At 38.9% G+C, this 24,179-nt stretch overlaps 1 protein-coding gene across 6 annotated transcripts in view; it reads left to right on the top strand.

The window, feature by feature from the left end:
- The window catches only part of RPS6KC1 (ribosomal protein S6 kinase C1), a 220,801-nt gene that overhangs the window by 27,854 nt on the left and 168,768 nt on the right, over positions 1 to 24,179 (top strand). The window lies entirely within an intron of this gene.

Below are 24,179 nucleotides of genomic sequence, written 5' to 3'. Positions count from 1 at the left end.
GCCAGGCTGGTCTCGAACTACTGACCTCAAGTGGTCCGCCTGCCTTGACCTCTCGAAGTGCTGGGATTACAGGCATGAGCCACTGTGCCCGGCCAGAACATTTTATCCTATTACTTTTTGCAACCAATTTCTGCATATGTAATTGCAGAGTCAAGGTATATGCACATTTATTTTTCAAACTAGACAATTTTTTTTCAGGTTATGAAAGTAGTATATGCAAATAACTCAGATGGTACAGAAAAATACTTAAAACATAAAGAGAAATTCAGCAATAATACCATCTCCTAGATAGTATAATATTTTGGCATATTATTCTAGATTCTGTATCAGTGTGTGTGTATGGTGTATTTTTGTGCTTATGAATATGTGTGTGCCTTTTTACCCATCTATGTATAGAAACCTCAAAAATGGAATCTTGCTATGTATGATTTTGTAACCTGGTTTTATATAACAGTATATATATTTTTTCTTTATTTTTTATATGACAGTATATTATGATTGTCTTTTCATGTCAATAAAAAGATCTACATTACTAATTTTAATATGTACATAGTATTCCAGTTTTTGAACTGATTTATTAACCAATCTTTTACTGGTATATTACTTTTGGCCTTTTGCTGTTACAAATAACACTGCAATTACTATTCTTATTCATACATTACTGTGCAGGTGTACAGTAGGGTGAATTCCTGGGAGGAGAATTACTCAGTCAAGGGGTCTGCATATTTTTGAGACTTTTGATGCATATTGCCTCATTGTTTTAAATAATTGTAACATCATTGTCCTTTATACATTGTAATAACTTTTAAATTATTATTATTATTTTTTGAGACAGAGTATCACTCTGTCACCTGGGCTGGAGTACAGTGGTGTGATCTTGCTCACCGTAGCCTTGACTTCCTGGGCTCAGGTGATTCTCCTACCTTGGCTTCCAAGGTAGCTGGGACTATAGGTGCACACCACCATGCCTGGCTAATTTTTCTATTTTTTGTAGAAATGGGGTTTCACCACATTTCCCAGGCTGGTCTTGAACTCCTGGGCTTAAGTGATCTGCCTACCTCAGCCTCCCAAAGTCCTGGGATTACAGTTGTCATCCACCGCGCCTGGCAGATAACTTTTAAAGAGGCATGTGGCTAAGTAAAATAAAAACAAAACACAAAGGTAGTATTAAAGAATGTACGATAAAAACAAGTTTCCTGCTCCTTCCCTCCACCTAGTTTTGCTTCTAGACATAACTGAATTTTAATCCTTTTTTTTTCAAGTACTTATATCTGTATCTGTAATAAGCTTATACCGTTTTTTCTTTGTTTCTTTTTTTTTTTTGAGATGAAATTTCACTCTTGTCGCCCAGACTGGAGTGCAGTGGCGTGATCTCAGCTCACTACAACCTCTGCCTCCTGCGTTCAAGTGATTCTCCTGCCTCAGCCTCCGGAGTAGCTGGAATTACAGGCACCTGCCACCACGCCTAGCTAATTTTTTGTATTTTTAGTAGAGACAGAGTTTTGCCATGTTGGGCAGGCTGGTCTCGAACTCCTGACCTCAGGTGATCTGGCCTTGTTGGCCTCCCAAAGTGCTGGGATTACAGGCGTGAGCCACTGCGCCTGGCCCATTTTTTCTTGATTTAACAACTTTTACATATCTATTGACTCACTACTCTGGTGGGTAAGGATTTAGCTTGTTTACCCTGTTTCTCTGTGTTATTACATAATATTTTTAGTTCTTCGGTTGACTTTATTTCTCGTTCCGTAAGTGTGGACAATATCATTTGTCTAAGATGATTCTAATAGCATTTTTGATCTTCCTCCTACCTCTTCAGCTCTCTTCACCACTTAACATTTGAAATCTGTACTTATATTTTAACATTTGTCAAAGGTGGTAATATTTATATTCTCTTTAATAGTCATGATTAAGCTTGTAATGTATAGAATAATTCTCAAAGCTAGAATTTAATAAACATCATTTATAACATTATTATTTTTTGAGACAGAGTCTTACTCTGTCACCCTGGGTGGAGTGCAGTGGTGCGATCACACAGCCTCCATCTCCTGGGCTCAAGCCATCCTCCCACGTCAGCCCCCCGAGTGGCTGGGACTACAGGCACGTGCCACCATGCCAGTCTAATTTTTGTAATTTTTGTAGCAACATGTTTTCACCATTTTGCCCAGGCTGGTCTTTAACACCTGTGCTCAGTCAATCCTCCTGCCTCAGCCTTCCTAAGTGCTGGGGTTATAAGCGTGAGCCACCACACCCCACCTTATAACGTTATTATGGCAGAGCAAGTATTGTTCATTATAACGTCAGGTAGTATACCACAATTACATTTTGTTCTGCAAGGTTCAATTGTTACTGTTCTAACATAAGAAAAATGTGTAAGTGAAGTCTCTGTTTTCCTTATACTACATCAGGGAATTGAAATCATGCCACATTTTAGTTTGCTAAATATTTGGACCATGCCTGTTGTGATAGCCAGCCTCCAAGATAGCCTCCTATAATTCTTTTCTCCTGGTATTCACACCTTTGTGTCTTCCCTTCTGTCTTAGTCTGTGTAGTGTTGCTACAAAGGAATACCCGGGGCTGGGTAACTTATAAAGAAAAGAGGTTTATTTGGCTCATGATTTTACAGGAGATAAAAGATGCATGGGGCCGCCATCTGCATCTAGGAAGGACCTCAGATTGCTTCCACTCATGGCAGAAGGGAAATGAGAGGCCACCACATGATGAGAGAAGGAAACGAGAGAGAGGAGGAGGTGCCAGGCTTTTTCCAACAGGTTTAGTTCACGGGAACTAAGAGTGAGAACCAGCAAGCCACTCTTGAGACATCCATTCCCATGATCCAAACACCTCACACCAGGCCTCACCTTGAACATTGGGGATCAAATTTCAACATGAGACTTGGTGGGGTCAGACACACCATATCCAAACCATAGCACCTTCCCAGATTGTACCAGGGTTGGTCTGTGTGACCAATAACAAAAGTGATGGTATATCTCATTCCTGAGATTTATTTATAAAAGACTGTGGCATCTCTCTTAAGGTTTTTTTTTTTTTTTTCCTTTCTCTTTCTCATAACTTGCCCTGAGGGATACCAGCTTTTCCTATGGTTAAGAACATTCTGGTAGCCTATGAAGAGGCCCACATGGTGAGGAACAGGGGCATCCAGCCAAAAGCTAGTAAGCATGAAGCCTGCCACAGCCATGTGAATGAACTTAGGAGCAGATTCTCCAGTCCCAGCTGAACTTTGAGATGACTGCAGCGTTGACTGACAGTTAAGAGCAATTTCATGAGGGGCCTGAGCTGGAGCCACCCAGCCAAGCCACTTTTGAATTCCTGACCCTCAGAGACTGAGTGAGATAGTAAATGTTTCTTGTAAGCTACCATGTTTTGGGATAATTTGTTACCCAGCAATAACTACTTAATAGAGTTTGTAACAAAACTGAAAATGTGGAGTGGTTTTGAAATGAGCTATGGGCTTTGAGGAGTGTTGGTGAGTGCCTGAAGTGCCTTGAAGAAGTGATTAATTGGGCCGGGCACGGTGGCTCATGCCTGTAATCCCAGCACTTTGGGAGGCCGAGTCGGGCAGATCACGAGGTCAGGAGATCGAAACCATCCTGGCTAACACGGTGAAACCCCGTCTCTACTAAAAATACAAAAAAGAAAAAAATATTAGCCAGGCGTGGTGGCAGGTGCCTGTAGTCCCAGCTATTCAGGCGGCTGAGGCAGGAGAATGGCATGAACCTGGGAGGCAGAGTTTGCAGTGAGCTGAGATCATGTCACTGCACTCTAGCCTGGGCGACAGAGCGAGACTCCGTCTCAAAAAAATAAATAATAAAAAAAAGTAGTGATTAATTGGAGCCTCATGGTATTCGGTAAGACTGCAAGTGAGGTTTCCCAAAGAAGTTAGGTAAGTGTTACTGGAAACTGGAGGGAAGATCCCTCTTATGTAGTTGCAGGAAGTTTAGCAACACTGTTGCCTACAGTTATGTGGAATGTTGAAAATGTACTTTGCAAATGAACTGGGTAAGCTAGCTGAAGAGATTTCCACCCAGAGTGTTTACAGTATGGTGCTTCTTGCTGCTCATAGTAAAATGTGAAAGGAGAGAGAGAAACTAAAGGAAGGATTGTTAAACAAAAAGGTCCTAGGACTTGTTTTGAAAATGCTGTCTTTCTGGATAGCAGAGAGTACTAAAATTAAGAAATGACTTCTGAGCAAATATGGCCTAAAGATGAAGCCCAGTATGAACTAAAATGTTTCTTAAGACCTCAGAAAGATTCAGTCAGACCAAATGCTCTCAATAAAGATTCAGGTTGTGCCTTACAGATCCTCTCAAATAGTAGGGCTTCGTGGAAGTGTAAGCCTCTGCCAACTCAGCAGAAGCCAAAGCTACGGAAGGGTTTAACTTGAGATTTGTGGCTATCACTTTTGTTTAATTGAGTAAACCCCAATAAGAGTCAAAGGTGACCCCCCACAAAAAAGTTATAAGTAATTATATATGCAGAAACATTGTTAGCTTGGACTGACAAGCAGAAAAGCAGTACAAAGTGAAAAGAGACTTTTGTCTCCCCCAAATTTTACTGGCAGGAAGGCTAAAAACAACCATGAAGCCACACACCTTGCTGTTTTTCACCGAAAAGGAGGTATGACTCAGAGGGTGGAACCAGTAGCTCAGAGGGCAGAGCCATACATAGCCTTGGAGAATTTATTCCCAGCCTGTGAGCCTTAATCAGAAACTTCCAACATTTGCCCTGCTGGATTTCAGAATTACTATGGACCCATTGACTTCTTTGGGGCTCGCATTTACTCCCCTTTTTGTACAGGAATGTCTATAGCAGTTATTCCATGCCTTTCCTACTATTGTGTATTGAGTGGGTAGAGGGGAGGTAACTTGTCTATAGTTTCACAGGTTAGGAAGATTGTGCTTAAGGAGCTACACTTAGGGAATGACACCTGAAGAACCTCAATCACACATGGATGTGACTTAGATGATGAGATTTTAGACTTTAAATTGCTGCCATAATGGGATGAGACTTTTGGGGACCTTGGGAGGAGGGTGAGGAGATCTTGTATGTGGGAGGGGTGTGAATCTTTGAGGCCGAAGAGAGGTCTGTGTTGGCCAGCTTCCAAGGTGGCCCCCAGTGGTCCCTGTCTCCTGGTATTTATGTTCTTGTGAAGTCCCCTCCCACAGTGAACCAGGATTAGTCTGTATGACTGGTAGCGTATGCAGAAGGGATGGTATATCACTTCCAGGATTAGGTTATAAAAAAAGACTGTAGCTTCCATCTTGTGTGCTCATGCTCCCACCTCTCCTCCATGTGTCGTTACATGTTTTGGGGAAACTGGTTGTTGTATGGTGAGAACACTCAGGCAGCCTGTGGAGATGAGGGATGTTTCAAACTTACAGAAAGTTGCAAGAAGAAGAATAGTACAAGAACACCTCTATACTTTCCAACCAGATTCACTTATTGTTAAGCTTTTATCCCATTTACTTTATCATTTGCTGGTGTCTCTCTCACTCTTTCTCCTTCCCTCTCTCCCTTTCCCTGTCTTTATCTCCTCTCTCTCCCTCTTCCCCTTTCTCCCCCGGCACACACATATAAAATATATGCACATAATTTTACATTATTTTAAGTTTTAATTTCTTAACTTTCTTTCTTTTCTAACTTTTTTGAGACAGGGTCTCACTTTGTTGTCCAGGCTGGAGTGCAATGTCACAGTCATGGCTCACTGAAACCTCGACTTCCCAGACTGAAGTGATCCTCCCACTTTAGCCTCCCTAAGTGCTGGGATTACAGGTGTGAGCCACCACACCTGGCCGTAATTTTTTAATAAGCTATTCCAAATTATATTCCAAATTTCATGTCCCTTTACTCCTAAGCACTTCAGTTCTTCACTAAGAATAGGGATATTCTATTACATCAGTGGAGTTCAGTTATCAATTTGAGTAAATTTAATATTGATACAATACTTTGATATAATCTACCATCTGTATTCCACTTTTGTTAGTTGACCTTTTAATGTCATTTTTCTTCTCTCTGGGATAGGATCCATTCTAGGATTGGTATTTTATTTAGTCACTGGAATGTTAATATAGCCGTTTTTTGTTTTCATTATATTGGCATTTTTGAAGAATACCTTCTGCCTCTCTATCCATATCCCTTTCCCCCTTTTTAAAGATAACGATTCTCATTTTAGGTTCTCTGATGTTTTCTCCTGTTTAGTTCCAGGTTATGAATTCTTCCTGGCTGGATACTGCATAGGTGTCCTCAGAGTATCTCATCTGAAGGCACGTGATGTCTGTCTGCCCCTCATTAGTGATATGAATTTGTGTCACCTGGTCAAGGTATTATCAAGCTTTTCCACTGTGTTAGTTTCCTGGGGCTGCCATAACGTTACCATACACTTGGTGGCGTAAAACAATGGAAATATATTTTCTCACAGTTATGGAGGCCAGAAGTCTGAAATTGGTATCACTGGGCTGAAATCAAGGTGTTGGCAGGGATGCTCTCTTTTCAGAGGAGAGACACTATTCCTTGCCTCTTTCAGGTTTTCATAGCTGCCTATATTCCTTGGCTTGTGGCAGCATTACTTTAGTCTTCAGGGTCCTCAACTTCAAACCTCCCTCTGTTCCATCTTCATATTTCCCTCTTTGTGAAATTTCCCTCTGACTCTCTTATAAGGACACTTGTGAAGCATTTAGTGCCCATCCAGATAATCCAGGATAATATCCCCATCTTGAGATCCTTCATCATATCTGCAAAAACTCTTTTTCTAAATAAGGTAATATTTACAGGTTCCAGGGATTAGCTTTGGGGAACCGTTTTTCAGACTACTACACAATGTATATTCATTTTTTTTTCTTTCTTGAAGCTAATAAGTAACCTTTGGGGAGATACTTGTAAGATCATGAAAACAAAATTATCCCCTGGATTTAGCATCCATTGATGATTCTTGCCTGACTCAATGTTTATATAATAGTTACAAAATAATGATTTTCCAATTCCTGTACTGCTCCACCTTTGCTATTACCCTTCCTTCTCACTTTATCTGTGTTTCTGTGTTTGTGCATCTGTGTTTCTCTGTGTATCTATACAGCTGTGTATCTGTGTCTGTATATCTATATATTGTATCCATGAATCTATCCATTTATCCCTAATTGATCTGGACTCACATGTCTTTTTTTCTAGTAGTTTAGAATTCATTAATACATTTAATTATTTTGATGCACAAGTTGTCCCAGCTTTGATCAGTAGGAGCCCTTTTAAGCTGGATTCTGTGTCCTTGTAACTTCCTCTCATCCTATTTTCTTTTTTTTTTTATTTCAGCACTTGTTATTTTTAGGCATAACAAGATGTTCAGTGCTCATCTTGAGTTTATTCTGCTGCTGCCCTGAAATCTACCATTTCTTCAAGGAACCCTAGTTGCTTTTTGTGGATAATGGTGTTAAAGACTATGCCGCTTCTCAGTTTATTGTATTTTAGCTCCAAATCCATCCTTCATTGCTTTGTCAGATCTCCTTTTCCAGCTGGTATGGATGAGCTTAGTCAGTAGAAGGTGTTGGAAGGACACTATAGGAAGTAGGGTTTTGGTGTGCTTCCGTTCCTATTTGCTCTGTGCTGCCAGTGGCATGTGTGGGATGCCTAGTGGTACTCATCCCCTAGGAAATTTTGTTGTCAGTTACTGCCTGCGGCTCCTTGCCTTCCAGCCTGGATCTGCTGGCACCACAACAGAGTTTCCTGCTTGCCAGTCTCGGCCTGTAGTTCCTTGCCCATGAAGTTTGACCCTCCTGCTATCATATTAGAACAGCTATGTCAGGGACAACCAGTGGTTTACAGCCACATTGCCTCCAATGAGATCTGAATTCCAGCCTTGGGGAGGAGGCACCTCTTTCAGGTATTTCCTTTGGTTTTCCTCCTCAACCTAGGCATTCCTAAGAGTTGTCTTTTATTTCTTCTTAGTAGTTAATACTGTGTAAATAGTTAATAATTCTTTATAAGACTCCCTATTCAAATTACTGTATGGATTTCATTTTCTGTCCAGACCCTGGCTGCTACAGAGATCACTATCTGGACAGTAGGTATGCTTCTTGCAACTTGTGTCTAAGCTTTTTTCAACAGCCAGAGATAGGAAATGTAATACATTTATCTATACGCATAGGTATAATGCACACATTTATACATACCTGTAATCATTTGCAAACCTGCATATATATGTATATGTGCACGTGTATTATATAGACATACATATATTTTAGAATTGTTTATAATACCTTTAGTGAAACAAAATTTTATATGTTCAATTATATATTTAGTTCTCTTTGTACTCTCCTCCCACCTCCTGGTTTTGGGTTTCTGGTCTTGACTAGAATTGTCTCCTAATGCCTACATGTTTTACAAGATGATTATTATAGTAATAGTTAAAAAAAAAGTTAAAAAAAATAATTCTTGAGGAATTTATATTTGAACAGGATGTCAGATGATGTTTCACTTTTTTTTTTTTACAGATGAAATGGACTTCTAAGATCACTTGTTAGATAATCCACCTTTTTCTCAATGAAGTTGAACTATTATCTTTGTTATGTATAGACTTCATATAAGTTTTCACTAATTAAGGATTTTCTCTTTTGTGGCATTTATTTGTCTATTCTTATGTAAATACCTATGTCTATATCACATTGATTTTTGTGCAGTGGCTTTACAGAGTATGTTCTGATAGCTAATACCAGCTGTATTTCTCATCAACATTGGGGAAATTATTGCCTTTCAAGATCAGCCTCGAGTTCTTGGGGCTCTTACGTGATAATTCTTGGTTCTAAGAGGCTGTGCCAGTTATCCCTTTATTGCTTCTTAGCTTCAAATCTCTTCATTTCCTGCTTAGTTAATGGGCAGGATTCTTTCAGTATTTTTTCTTTATGGTGAATACACTGTAAAGCTTAGCAACGGAGGGCACTCCATTGCAGGAGTATAGGGGGCTTGTCTTTCTTCTTCCAGTATCCTGTGGATTTTGTTTTTTCTTGCTCTTTTTGCATTGTTGCCAGAGCCATTCTGCCTTGGCCACACAATCTCTTGATAAGCTAACAGGCTCAGCCAGTTTGGTGATCACCTAGCTAAGGACACCAAGGTGCCACAGTCCTATTGGAGACTGAGTTTCTAACTCTCTGACTCCTTCTGTGTACCCGGAATTTGTCTGTGTATCTGTCCCTCAGCTTTGGCCTGCGAGCACCCTGCAGAGTTGTTTCCTGTGTCGCCTGTTCCCCCTCCCTGCCAACACATTTGGACTCTAGACCTGGTTGCCCTTCTGGAGAGTGGGCTCCTAATAACCTCCTCTCCTTCTACAAGCCTGTCTGCTAGCCTTGGCCTGCTTTAACCCCAGAAAGTTGTTTCCTATGGTCTTCCCACTGCAGATACTAGGTACCCCAGGACTTTTATTACCTTGCTGGTGAGTTGGTTCCTAACACCATGACTGTGTGCTCACCTGCCAGCCTTGGCATGCTTGAATTCTGGAGGAGTCTTTCCTGTTTTTCCGGCAACTGTGGTTCAACGATGGCCCACGGAACCTAGCAAACTTTTTTTCCATCCAGTGGCTGCAACCACACCTTCTCTACAGAGATCCGAATCCCAGCCTTGGAGAAGAGTTCCCCTTTCTAAGTTGTTCCTTCTTTGGGTATTCTCCCTCACCCTGGGATATTCTTCAGAGTTCTCTTTTTACCTTTATTGTTACTCCACTCTCATGGCTAATATTTTTTTTTTTTTTTTTTTTTTTTGAGATGGAGTCTTGCTCTGTCGCCCAGGCTGGAGTACAGTGGTGTGATCATGGCTCACTGCAGCCTCCACCTCCGGGTTCAAATGATTCTCCGGCTTCAGCCTCCCGAGTAGCTGGGATTACAGGCTACCATGCCCAACTAATTTTTGTATTTTTAGTAGAGACGGGGTTTCGCCATGTTGCTCAGGCTGGTCTCGAACTCCTGAGCACAAAATGATCTGTCCACCTCGGCTTCCCAAAGTGCTGTGCTGGTATTACAGGCATGAGCCACTGTGCCTGGCCTCATGGCTAATTTTTTTTATATTAAACTTTTCCCTGTTGAAATTACTGTGTGGTTTCTGTCTCTTGATTGAACCCTATATTGATACTCTGATTTAGGAAGAGTTCTGAATGATGTGAAGTGATTCTGAATGACCTGTTTCCATTGGCTGGTAGTCTACATGGAACAGGGGTTTCTCCAGGCTGATTATAGGATTACAGTATTCACTGAACTTGACACTTGCTTCCTCAGAATGTTTTACGTTTCACACCTCCTTGAGATTTGGGGGCAAGATATAGAGAATCTCACATAGTATAGCAACATCAGTGGCATTTGTGCCAGAATGAAGTGATCATTAAAAGCTTATTGCTGCTATTCTTTAATTTTAACAAATATTTAATAGTAACAATTTATGATTTTTTAATATCTTGAGATATATGTAATAGAAGTAACTTGGGCACATAATAAAAAGAAAAGCATTTATATTTTCTTATGTGAAAGCAATTGAGGGATGTGGGCAACAGATCAATAGCAATAGAACCATTAGTTCTGATGATGGGTCTTCAATCCATTCTGTTCTCCTACCAAGCATTAGGGAATTCATGAACTCTTACTGTTGTAGGCTGTTAGCATGTGACTGCCTGCTTTTGGCCTTTGATCTTATATTCCATGGTGCTTCACATTTCTGTTGTTTTCTCTTTACAGTTACTATCCAATATCAATGGTTCCTTACTTTTTTTCTTGATACCTTTCCCATTTAAAGATGTATGTGTGTGCCCTTTACCATTGCAACTACTACCTCTTTTGACCACCATTTTGCTGTTTTTTTTTTTAAGATGGAGTTTCGCCCTTGTCGCCCAGGCTGGAGTGCAGTGGCGCAATCTTGGCTCACTGCAACCTCCACCTCCTGGGTTCAAGCGGTTCTCCTGCCTCAGCCTCCCGAGTAGCTGGGATTACAGGCATGTGCCACCACACCTGGCTAATTTTTGTATTTTTAGTAGAGACAGGGTTTCACCATGTTGGCCAGGCTGGTCTCGAACTCCTGACCTCAGGCGATCCACCTGCCTCACCCTCCCAAAGTGCTGGGATTACAGGTGTGAGCCACCACGCCCAGCCCCATTTTGCTGTTAAAGTGCCTGGCAAGCATGTTTACATGCCAAAAATCTATTACCTCATACTGTTATTTTGCTCAGCTTATTTTTCAAGTATTTATATGTCAGGCACGGTCCTACATGCTGAAGATACGAATGTATCTTCCAGAGACCGAAGCAGTCTCTGGATCATGTAGCTATTAATAATCTTCTTTGACTAATTTCAGTCCAGCTATCAATTATCTAGACATTTTATGGGCACATTTAATTCAAGAAGCTTTCTAAAAATTGGCACTGAGGATATCATGATGCAAACAGCCCCTCTAAGAAACTTAGAGTCTTATGGTTGAAGAAGTGAGCATTAGGATCCAGAGTTGAGAAAGAGAACTGTTTCAGGATATGGTATCCTCACCATCAAGTTTTTAAGACTTGTGGCACTCTAAATATGAAGATGAAGATAATTTTAAGAAGTCATCAGTCTGAGGAGTTTTAAAAATCATGCTTCTAAACCTACAGCCAGTATTGTTTTCTTGTGTTCTGGAAGTAAGAACCCTCCCTTGCCCTTTAATTATAATTTTCTCTCTTTCTCTTTGTGATTCCTTGACAAGACCCTAAGCTGCATGATCCAGAGACTGCTTCGGTGTTATGAATGTAGCTTCAGCATGTAGGAGTGTGCCTGACATATAAATACTTGAAAAATAAATTGAGCAAAATAAAAGTACAAGTTAAGATTTAAAAGGTAGAGTAGTTATAGGTGATGATGTCATCGAAAATCAATACCAAAGCCAAAATTAAAATGTTTGATTATACCTAGTATGGAGCAATAGATATACAACAGGAAGAGTATAAATTCATACAGTTTCTTTGGAGGGCAATTTGAAATAAACCTTTTCTATTCTGTTTTTAATTAATTTTCCTGCACATCTATTCTCATGTCTATGTGGGAGATATATATCAATGAATATTAGATGTTTTGGTCTTAGATTCATCTTTATATTCTTAAAAATTATTGAGGACTTCAAAGGACTGTTGTTTATGTAGGTTATAGCTATTAATATTTACCATACTAGAAATTTTAAAAATTGTATTAAATAAAAATAAAAAAAACACTACATTTTAACATAAAAGGACGTTTTTGTGAAAAATGATTCTTCCAAAGCAAAAAAGAAATAGCAAGAAGAGTAGTGTTGGTTTATGTTTTTACAAATCTCTAATGTCTGGCTTAAGAGGAGATAGCTGGATTCTTATAGCTGTTTCTGTATTCAGCCTGTTGAGATATGTTGTTTTGGTTGAAGTATTTGAGTAAAATTCAGGGTCACAAAGATAATGCAGTTGAAAAAGGGAGGAGTGTTTTTTTTTTGAGACAGAGTCTTGCTCTGTTGTCCAGGCTGGAGTGCAGTGGTGCGATCTCGGCTCACTGCAAGCTCTGCCTCCTGGATTCATGCCATTCTCCTGCCTCAGCCTCCCAAGTAGCTGGGACTACAGTTGCCAGCCATCATGCCCGGCTAATTTTTTTTTGTATGTTTAGTAGAGACAGGGTTTCACCGTGTTAGCCAGGATGATCTCGATCTCCTGACCTCATGATCTGCCTGCCTCAGCCTCCCAAAGTTCTGGGGATTACAGGGGTGAGCCACTGTTCCCGGCCTGGGTGGAGTGTTTTAATACCTTTTTCAGATAATTAAAGGTATTCTTTGATACACCAAAACTTGATGTGTGGTAATTTCATAAAGGCTAGTTGCATTGTGGAATCAGAACCCTATAAATGAACCTTTTGTACTTTGTTACATTATAATCCATTGGTCTGTCTTAGATTTGAATATATCTTTTACCTGGGCATGAGTTTGTAACATCATGTATTGGTCATTTGAAAAATATTGGTTTTCCAAACACCACATATTCTCACTCATAGGTGGGAATTGAACAATGAGAACACATAGACACAGGAAGGGGAACATCACACTTCGGAGACTGTTGTGGGGTGGGGGGAGGGGGGAGGGATAGCATTGGGAGATATACCTAATGCTAGATGACGAGTTGGTGGGTGCAGCGCACCAGCATGGCACATGTATACATATGTAACTTACCTGCACATTGCGCACATGTACCATAAAACCTAAAGTATAATAATAATAATAATAATAATAATAATAATAATAATAAGGAATAAATAAATAAATAAATAAATAAAAGAAAAATATTGATTTCCTGAATTATGCAGATTTTGTAAACGCTTACCCATTTTATTATACAGTGTTAAAAATCGTTAATATCATCACAGATTTCTAAGGAAAAAATTTTAAAGTATTGGGAAGCTGTCAAGCTCACAGTGGTTTGACAGCCTGAATTTTATCACTGATAACAATACTGTTGGTTATTTTCCTTGAATTGTTAGGCCCAGTTGTTTATGTTTGAGAAAATGTCTGTCAAATATCCAAATCTGAATAGTTATGGTTTGTTTCATTTCACAGAATTTAAAAAATTGATGTTCTCAAGGGTTGAGATTTAATAAAGTTAATAATTTTTACTGCTTTATCAAGGACATTCTAAGTGAAACTGGCATTACATTTCTTTTTTTTTTTTTTAAATATGAGTGAGTGGCAGTAAGGAATATAATGATTACGATTAAGTATAGTTTGGTGCTGTTGCCTTGATTTCATGCTAAGAGGTCAGCAGTTTTATTACCATTGCTTTTAGATCATCAGTGCAAATGTTAGTGCAGTAAAAAAATGCAACTGCTTTTGTAGTATTATTATGAAAATGGTTTGACCTTGCTGATTGCCTGAAAGGCCCTGCAGGGACCACCTGCAGTCTGTGGATGATTCATAGAGAACACGCGTGCACACATGTGTACATATACACAGGGTGTTCATTGCAGCATTATATTCAGTAGAAGAAAACTGAAAATTGAATGTTTCTCAATCTGTGATTGTATGGATGTGCCATAATTTAGCCAAGTAATAGGATTCCGGGGCTGTTTGAAATACACTTGTATGGGCTAGGCCGGTGGCTCATGCCTGTAATCCCAGCATTTTGGGAGGCCGAGGCAGGTGGATCACAAGGTCAGGAGATTGAGACCATCCTGGCTAACATGGTGAAACCCCATCTCTATTAAAAATACGAAAAATTAGCCAGGCGTGGTGGCGGGCACCTGTAGTCCCAGCTACTTAGGAGGCTGAGGCAGGAGAATTGCTTGAACCAGGGAGGCGGAGCTTGCAGTGAGCCCAGATTGCGCCACTGCACTCCAGCCTGGGCGACAGAGCAAGACTCCATCTCAAAAAAAAAAAGAAATATACTTGTATGGAACAATGTCCAAGATATGTTTTTAAGCTAAACAAAACAAACGTTGAATATGATGATGTTTAGTAAGATCCTGTGTATCTGTAAATAAACATGGATGAATCATACCTATACACATTTGTATAGTGTATGTAAACCTCTGAGGGAGTGGTAGGAGGGATATTTTTACTTTTTGCATTGCACTTTCTATACTGTGGAATTTAACACATTTATCTTTAATGTTGGAGGATACATAGCTGGCTTCTTAAAAAAGAAGCTTGTCACTGGGTGAAAGAGAGTGGCTTTTAAATTGGTTGAAGTTCTTAGCTGTTATTATCAGCTGCTAATGGATTATCTTAAACTTTTCTCCACATCCTTCTATATTATAGAATGAAAGTTTCATATTAATCTTAATAAGTAAGCAATTTATCTCTTTTAATAAATGGTACAGTCCATTTGTAATATTTGATAACTGTAATGAACCTTGTAGGCAGCAGCTGTGGTTGTGTGGAAGGAATTGTTGGTTAATAATCTACTTTTTTTTTTTTTTTTTAATGAGGTGGAGTCTTGCTCTGTCACCCAGGCTGGAGTGCAGTGGCGCCATCTTGGCTCACTGAAACCTCCACCTCCCGGGTTCAAGAGATTCTCCTGCCTCAGCCTTCTGAGTAGCTAGGATTATAGGTGCCTGCCACCATGCCCAGCTAATTTTTGTAGTTTAGTAGAGACGGGGTTTCACCATGTTGGCCAGTCTGGTTTCAAACTCCTGACCTCAGGTGATCTGCCCGCCTCAGCCTCCCAAAGTCCTGGGATTACAGGTGTGAGCCACTGCACGCAGCCAATCATCTACCTTTTTATAGGTCCTCTTATATTAGTAAGTAAACTTCAGCAGCAAAGGAGTCCTCTTGTAATTTTACATATCATCGAGCTGATGTAGTTATTGTTCTAATGGTATGGTGAGAAGTACTTATTTTTTGCAGTCAGATAGATTTAGACCCATATCTTCTGTTAACTATTTACTACCAGTGTGATTTTATACAAATTGACATCTGAGTCTAGTTTTCTTAATGGTAAGGTAAGGATAATACCTTACTGTTCAGACAATTATATCTGTATAATATTTAGCTCCATGCTAGATGCATGTCAGCTAGTGTTAGCTATTATCTGTTTCTCAGTGAGTTTACCATTCCTCTAACATACCTTACTCTCTTGTGTCTTCTTTAGTTTTGTGTTGCTCCATTGTGAAGTTTCTGGTTAGCCTTTCAGAAGATATCTCTTCTAGGAAGTTTGCCGTGCTTCTTTTCAGCTGAGTTAGCTGTTTACCCTTCCTGGTTATTCATCTCATCAGTATAGCACTTAACTCATGTATTTTTCTCCATTTTATTTAAATTGACAAAATTTCAAATTTATGCTCCCCCCCACCAAGAGAATAGTATAGTGAACACATATATATACCTTTTTTTTCCAAATTCATGGATTGTTAACATTTTGCCACATTTTCTGCATTTCTGTCTCTATGTGTGTGTGTCTCATTTTTTCCTGAACCATTTGAGAATAAAATGCAGACATCATGATATTTCATCTCTACTCCCTATATTTCTGCTATGATCATAATACCATATTGCACCTATGAAATTTAACATTGATGCAATATTATAAAATAGGCAGTCCATCTTCAGATTTCTGTAGTTGTCCTTGAAATGTCCTTTTTAGCTTTTTTTTTGATTCATAATCATGCCTCTCTTGGTTTCTTTAGAATGGTTCTTATTTTTTTTCTTTTTGGTTTTTCATAACACTGACATTTTTAAAGAGCGTAGAACAATAGTTTTGTCGGTTTCACAAGCTATATCTGTCTGATTGTTTTCTCATGAATAGATCATTGTTTGTTGTTTGTTTTGTTATATCTGTCATCAGAGTATGACTTCCTGTGAGAAAGAGACAGGCAGCTCCCAATAGCTAAGAACTGGCCAGGCACTATATTGGTTTGACCTTGCTGTTTCTTAGAGTTGGCCTGGAATTCACAATTAGGCTGTGTTGTTCTCCTATTGAACATAAACAATTTCATAGAACATGAACATTAGACAAGATCACTCCATGTCCTTGGATGACGACAAAAACAAGACCATCCTGTAGTCATGTCTGAACACAGACAAAAACATAAACATTGTTCAAGTCACAAAAATGATCAGATATGCTCATTCTGGTTACAATGAATGACTACTGCTTCTTTATAAATCATAACCTTAGCCTTGCTTCATTTTTCCTGCTTCATAGTAAGATATATTAAAAAATTATAGAATCATAGAATTAGAATTGAGAGAATCATAGAATTACCTCCACTTCCTGACAGTGTCCAATCCAGGGCAGAACCCCATTTCCTTGAACCCTTCCCTAACACAAGCCAAAGCCCTGTAAGTCCTTTCTGATACCCTCTTGGTGAAATGCCCCAGTGTTCCCAATGGTATGTATTCTCCTTAGTTGTAAGAAGTAATAAATTCAGCTTGTTTAACTACAAGTGTGTTCCTGGTGCTGTTTGGCTAGAGAGAATTTAATCCAGAGAATCTTGACCTCTCTCTTTCTTTTCACTCTGTGAATGAACTTTTGATATAGTTAAGAATCATCAACATTAAGCTTTTCTAGATAATTTCATATTGGTCAAGGATAAGTTTTAGTTCTATGAACTAGCTTTTGATGACTAACATGTGCATTTAAAAAAGTTGTAAACTCTGCTATTTAGGAGTTCTTCTAAATAATAAAAACAACATAGGGAAGATTCCAAAGACAGCTTATAAATCAAACAGAGAGGCTTTATTTTTAGTGATTAATGAGCTTAGTTAGAATGTTTGGATTTAATTCCCTCCCCTCCACAGCTTTTAATAAACCATTGTTCGGTGATTGGGGGTGGGAGAGTGGCTTATATATATTATACACACACAGAAATATATAGGTATACCTCAGAGATATTGCAGATTTGGTTTCAGACCATCGCAATAAAGTGAGTCACACAGAATATTTTGGTTTCCTAGTATGTATAAAAGTTGTGTTTATACCGTACTGTAGTCTATTAAGTGTGTAGTAGCACTATGTCTTTAAAAATGTACATACCTTAATTAAGAAATACTATGTTGCTAAAAATGCTAATTTTCATCTGAGCCTTCAGTATGTGGTAGTCTTTTTGCTCGTGGTGCATCTTGTCTCCATATTGATGGCTGCCAACTGATCAGGGTGGTGGTTGCTGAAGGTTGGGGTAGTTGTGGCAATTTCTTAAAATAAGACAACAATGAGATTTGCTGTATCCATTGACTCTTCCTTTCACAAAAGATTTCTCTGTAACATGTGATGGTGTTTGATAACATTTTACCTACAGTAGAACTTCTTTCAAAATTGGAGTCAGTCCTCTCAAATCCTGTGACTGCTTTATCAACTAAGTGTATGTGACATTCAGAATCCTTTGTTGTCGTTTCAACAATGTTCACAGCATCTTCACCAGGAGTAGACTCCTTCTCAAGAAACCACTTTCTCTGCTCGTCCATAAGAAGCAACTCTTCGTTCATTTAACTTTTATCATGAGATTGCAACAATTCAGTCACATCTTCAGGCTCCTCTTCCAGTTTTCATTCTCTTGCTATTTCTACCACATCTGCAGTTACTTCCTCCACTGAAGTCTTGAACTCCTCAAAGTCATCCAGGAGGGTTAGAATCAACTTCTAAAATCTTATTAATGTTGGCCGGGCGTGGTGGCTCATGCCTATAGTCCCAACACTTTGGGAGGGCAGAGTGGGTAGATCACTTGAGGTCAGGAGTTCGAGACCAGCCTGGCAAACATGGTGAAAAATTAGCCGGACATGGTGGCACACGCCTATAATTCCAGCTACTCGGGAGGCTGAGGCAGGAGAATTGCTTGAACCCGGGAGGCAGAGGTTGCAGTGATTTGAGATTGCGCTACTGCACGCCAGCCTGAGTGACAGCACGAGACACTGTATCAAAGAAAAAAAAAAAGTTGATAGTTTTACCTTCTCTCAAATGTTGTCAATGGCATCTAGGATGGTGAATCCTTTCCAGAAGGTTTTCAACTTATTTTGCTTAGATCTGTGAGAGGAATCACTTGTATGTCATCTATAGCCTATGAAATGTATTTCTTAAATAAATAATAAATAATAAACCATTGTTGGGTAATTGGGGGTGAGGGAGTGGCTTATATATATTATATACACACAGAAATATATAGGTAAATAAGGAGGATTGGAAGTACAAAATTACTCCTTGATCCCATGGACTGCAGAATTGATGTTGTGTTAGCTGGCATGAAAACATCATTAATCTCCTGGTACATCTCCACCAGAGCTTCGAGTGAACCAGATTCATTGTCAGTGAGCAATAATATTTTGAAAGGGCAGGGTGCAGTGGCTCACACCTGTAATTCCAGCACTTTGGGAGGCCAAGGCGGGTGGATCACGAGGTCAGGAGTTCAAGACCAGCCTGGCCAACATGGTGAAACCCCGTCTCTACTAGAAATACAAAAGTTAGCCAGGCATGGTGGTGTGTACCTGTAATCCCGGCTACTCAGGAGGCTGAGACAGGAGAATCACTTGAATCCGGGAGGTGGAGGCTGCAGTGAGCTGAGATTGCGCCACTGCACTCCAGCCTGGGATGGAGTGAGACTCTGTCTCAAAAAAATTTTTTTTGAAAGGAATCTTTTTTTATGTGGAATAGATCTCAACAGTGGTTTTAAAATATTCGGTAGACCATGCTATTAACAGATGTACTGTCATCGAGGCTTTTTCTGTTGATGGAACACAGGCAGAGTGATTTAGCCTAATTCTTAAAGGCCCTAGGATTTTCGGAATGGTCAGTAAGCATTGGCTTCAACTTAAAGTCACCAGCTGCATTAGCTTCTAACAGAAGAGTCAGCCTGTGCTTCGAAGTGTGGAAAACAAGCATGACTTCTCCTCTCTAGGTATGAAAGTGTTGGATAGCATTTTCTTCCAAAAGAAGGCTGTTTTGTCTCCATTAAAAATCTGTTCTTTAGTGTAGCCATCTTTATCAATGATCTTCGCTAGATCTTCTGTATAACTTGAAGCAGCCTCTACAGATCAGCCCTTGCTGCTTCACCTTGCACTTCTATGTTACGGTGATGGCTTCATTCCTTAAACCTCGTGTACCAACCTCTGCTAGCTTCCAACTTTTCTTTTGCAGCTTCTTCACCTCTCTCAGCCTTCATAGAATTAGAGAGTTAGGGCCTTGCTCTGGAGTATGCTTTGGTTTAAGGGAATGTTGGGGCTGGTTTACTTTCTCCATATCAGCAATAAGGCTGCTTCACTTTCTTATCATTCATGTGTTCACTGGAGTAACACTTTTAATTTCTTTCAATAACTTGTTTTTTGTATTCACGACTTGGCTAACTGGTGCAAGAGGCCTAACTTTCAACATTTCTTGGTTTGTGTTACGCCTTCCTTACCGAGTCTTGCTCTATTTGTGAGGCTGGAGTGTAGTGATGCGATCATGGCTCACTGCAGTCTTGAACTTTGGGACTCAAGCAGTCCTCCCTCCTCAGCCTCCTGAATATCTGGGACTACAGGGGACTAACAGGCATACTTACAGGCATGTGCCACCATGCCCGGCTAATTTTTTTTTTTTTTTTTTTTTTTTTGTAGAGACAGGGTTTCACCATGTTACTTAGGCTGGTCTCAAACTTCTGGGCTCAACTGATCAGCCCGCCTCAGCCTCTCAGAGTATTGGGATTACAGGTGTAAGCCACTGCACCCTGCCTTATTTCCAGCTTTTGATTTAAAGTGAGACACCTGTAACTCTTCCTTTCACTTGAACACTTAGAGGCCATTGTAGAGGTTAATTGGCGTACTTTCAATATTGTTGTGTCTCAGAGAACACAGAGGCCTGAGGAAAGGGAGATTGGGTACACCTGGTTGGTGGAGCAGTCAGAACACACACAACATCTATCAACTAAGTTTGCGTTTTATATTCTTGTGGTTTGTGGTGCCTCAGAACAATGTTATTGTATTGCAAATGCCAGTACCAAAGATTACTGATCATAGATCACTACAACAGATATAATAATAATGAAAAAGTTTGATTGTGACATTTACCAAAATGTGACACAGAGACATAAAGTAAGCACATGCTGTTGGAAAAATGTTGCCACAAATCTTAAATTTGTAAAAAAATGCAGTATCTGTGAAGAGCAGTAAATCAAAATTCAATAAGATGAGGTATATAATACTGCACTGTAAACCTCGGGAAAAATTTGTTTTGCGTTTTCTATGTTTCTATGTCTATAATTTTTCTACTCTGTTCACAGGAAAATAAACATTGGTACTACGAATGGAAATTCAAAGCTGTAGTAGGAGAAGCACCTGATTATGATTTCTCATGTTGTTACAGCCTTTCAAGTGAAATTTTGATTATGTTGAAGGATACACAAGTAGAGAATGGTTGCAAGGTTATTGTCTGCCATTAGGATGACTGTGGAATCTTGCTGCTACTTTTTTGAAAATTTTCAAGTTAGGTTGTCTTTATTAAATATATTAGTTCTAGAAGTTATTTCATTAAAATTCATCTGTGTTTTTTCATTTATGCTACGAGTACTATTTTTTTCTTTGTAGTAGACTTTACGCAACATTTTATTGTGAAAATTTTCAAGCATATAGACAAGTTGAAAGATGTGGACAGTGACATTCTGCTATATTTTCCTTATCATACATCCTTCCATAATCTGTCTTGTTTTTATGCATTTCAGCATAAAGTGCAGATACCAGTGTCTTTCACCCATACATATTTTAACATATTGTCATTAATAAGAGTTCAGTATTTGTTTGCATTTTGTTTAGATAAGTTTACACACAGTTAAATGCACAAATCTTAAGTATCCCATTGTATGTGTGACAAACATATACCTGTATAACCCAAACCCCTATCAAGATATAGGGCATTACCAACACCTAAAAGTTTGCTTATTGCCCCTTCCCTGTCAATCCCTGCCCTCAAGCTACCCAGAAGGAACTTTTTCTACTATATATTAGTTTTGTACATCCTGGATTTTAAATGGAATCACGCTATACAAACTTTTCATGTCTGGCTTCCCTCCTGCAGCATGTTTTTGGGATTCATCCATACTATTGTGTTCATCAGAGGTTCATTCCTTGTTATTGCTGTTTAGTTTAAATGTACCACACTCTGTTTATCCACTGTCCTGCCAATGGGCACCTCGAATGTTTCCAGTTTGGGGCAATTTTAAGTAAATCTACAATAAACATCTTTATATGGACATATGTTTCTCTTGGGTAAATACCTAGGAATATAATTTCTGGATCATAAGATAGGTGTATGTTTTATTTTATAAGGAACTAAGAGACTTTTCAAAAGTGCTTGTATCATTTGATATTCCCATCAACGATGTATGAAATTTCTGGCTGCTTCACACTCTTACCAACATTGGGCATTATCAGCCTTTTTAATTTTAGCCATTCTGGGGCATGTGTAATGGTATCTTATTGTGGTTTTAACTTTCAGTTCCTGATGACTAATAGGCTAAAGATTTTTTCACATGCTTATTAGCCACTCATATATCTTTTTTTTTTGAAGTATCTGTTTACATCTTTTGCCTATTTTGTGGGGCTGGAGTTCTTTGTATATCTTAGACACCAGTAGTTTGATGTTTTGCAAATGTTTTCTCCCAGTCAGTTGTTTGTCTATTCATGTGTTAATGGTCTCTTAAAAATTTTATTATTATCAGGAAATGGGAAAACATTAGTTTATTTTAGATTCAGCAGGTACATGTGCAGGTTTGTTACCTGGGTATATTGTGTGGTGTTGAGATCTGGGCTTCAAATGAACTTACCACCCAAATAATGAATATAGTACCCAATAGATAGTTTCTTAACAGTTATCTCTTTCTTTCCATCCCCACTTTTGGAGTTCTCAATATCTGTTGTGCCCATCTCTGTGTCCATGTGTACCCAGTATTTAGCTCCCACTTATAAGTGAGAACATGTGGTATTTGGTTTTCTGTTCCTGTGTTAATTCACTTAAGTTAATGGCCTCCACCTGCATCCATGTTGCTGCAGAGGACATTATTTCATTCGTTTTTATGGCTTTGTAGTATTCCATGGTGTATATGTACCACATTTTCTTTATCCAGTTCACTGTTGATGGGCACCTAGGTTGATTCCACGTCTTTACTATTGTGAATAGCGCTACGATAAACATGAGAGTGCAGGTGTCTTTTTGGTAGAATGATTCGTTTTCCTTTGGGTATATACCCAGTAATGGGATGGCTGGGTCAAATGGTAATTTTATTTTAGTTCTTTGAGAAATCTCAAACATGCCTTCCACAGGGACTGAACTAATTTACACTCCCACCAACAGTTTATGAGCATTCCCTATTCTGTGCAACCTCGCCAGCATCTGTTATTTTTTGACTTTTTAATAATAGCCATTCTGACTGGCGTGAGGTGGTGTCTCATTATGGTTTTGATTTGCAGTTTTCTAATGGTCAGTGATGTTGAGCATATTTTCATGTTTGTTGACTGTATCTTCTTTTGAGAAGTGTCTGTCTGTTCATGTCCTTTGCCCACTTAATACCATTCTTCTGTTGTTATTCTGAAGTATTTTAGGAACAAAGAAATGAGCATGTTCCTTTATTGTATTTGTTCTGATAATAGGATTCAAAGTAATTGAAGCTTGTTTAATGCATAACCCTTTATTTTTGGTTGTGCACTACTCTGAAAAAAATGTCTCAATTCATATCTGCTTATCAAAGTTTAGTGGAATAGAAACAATAAATCAATAGAAGTACAAGAAGATATGCTTTTGACATTTATTCCATTGCTTAAGTGTTTTACTTTAGCTTAATGGGGAAGATTAAAGCCTCCAATTTTTTTTCTATTTGTTTCAGATAGAAATAAGATCTTTTTAGAGTACTATTAAATATTAAGAAGACTTCCATTAAGATTTCTCAACAAGTAGTTAATGCATTTAAAGATATTCTCAGGTACTATAGTGGGTCAAAGCATAAAATAATGTTTGCATTTTCTAGGTTATTGTTCTAAGCTTTTAGATGTTTACACAATTACTAATATTAATTTATAGGCACTTGAATTTACTTTTTTCTTTAAGAGATAACTATATTGGACTATAATCATAAGCACTGATTCATACTTTCTTATTTAGGCAAAATAAGGAATAATGAGCATTTAATCTAGTTGGCCAGTAGATTTTTTCCTAAGATTAAGTCATTTAGATTGTTTTCAAGCCAGAGAATTGGTTTTACCTATTAGGGTTCTTGCAGATTTGTTTCTAGATAATATTAGTGATAGGTAAGCGAGTAGTGTCATTTTAGATTTGGTATTGTTATTGGGAGGGTTGAGTTTAATTGTTGCACTTGAACTGAGAGCACTTGAACTGAGAACTAACAAAAACAAATGTGGCATAATGGATTATGTTGGGTTTGGTTATTTGTGAGAAAACTCAAGATAGTCCATTTCTTCCTCATGGCAAAAGATTTGGAGATAGCCTCAAGCATGGCAGCTGCACAGTGATCTGGAATCCAAGCTCCTGTCTTGTTGCTCTGTCATTTTTTAATGAGATGTAGTCTCGCTATGTTGCCCAGGCTGAGTTGAGCTCCTAGGCTCAAGTGATCCTTCTGGCCTCAGCCTCCTGAGAAGCTGGGATTATAGGTTTGCACCACTGTACCCTGTTTGTGTCATTTTTAACCTTCCACTTCTTGGTTCTTCTTGAAAGGGGGAAGGGACAAAGAGGAAAGGGAGAGAGGTTGTTTGTCATT

Source organism: Pongo pygmaeus, chromosome 1 (assembly GCF_028885625.2).
Source record: "Pongo pygmaeus isolate AG05252 chromosome 1, NHGRI_mPonPyg2-v2.0_pri, whole genome shotgun sequence".
Lineage (NCBI taxonomy): Eukaryota > Metazoa > Chordata > Mammalia > Primates > Hominidae > Pongo > Pongo pygmaeus.
This window is presented reverse-complemented; position numbering and strand designations above follow the sequence as displayed.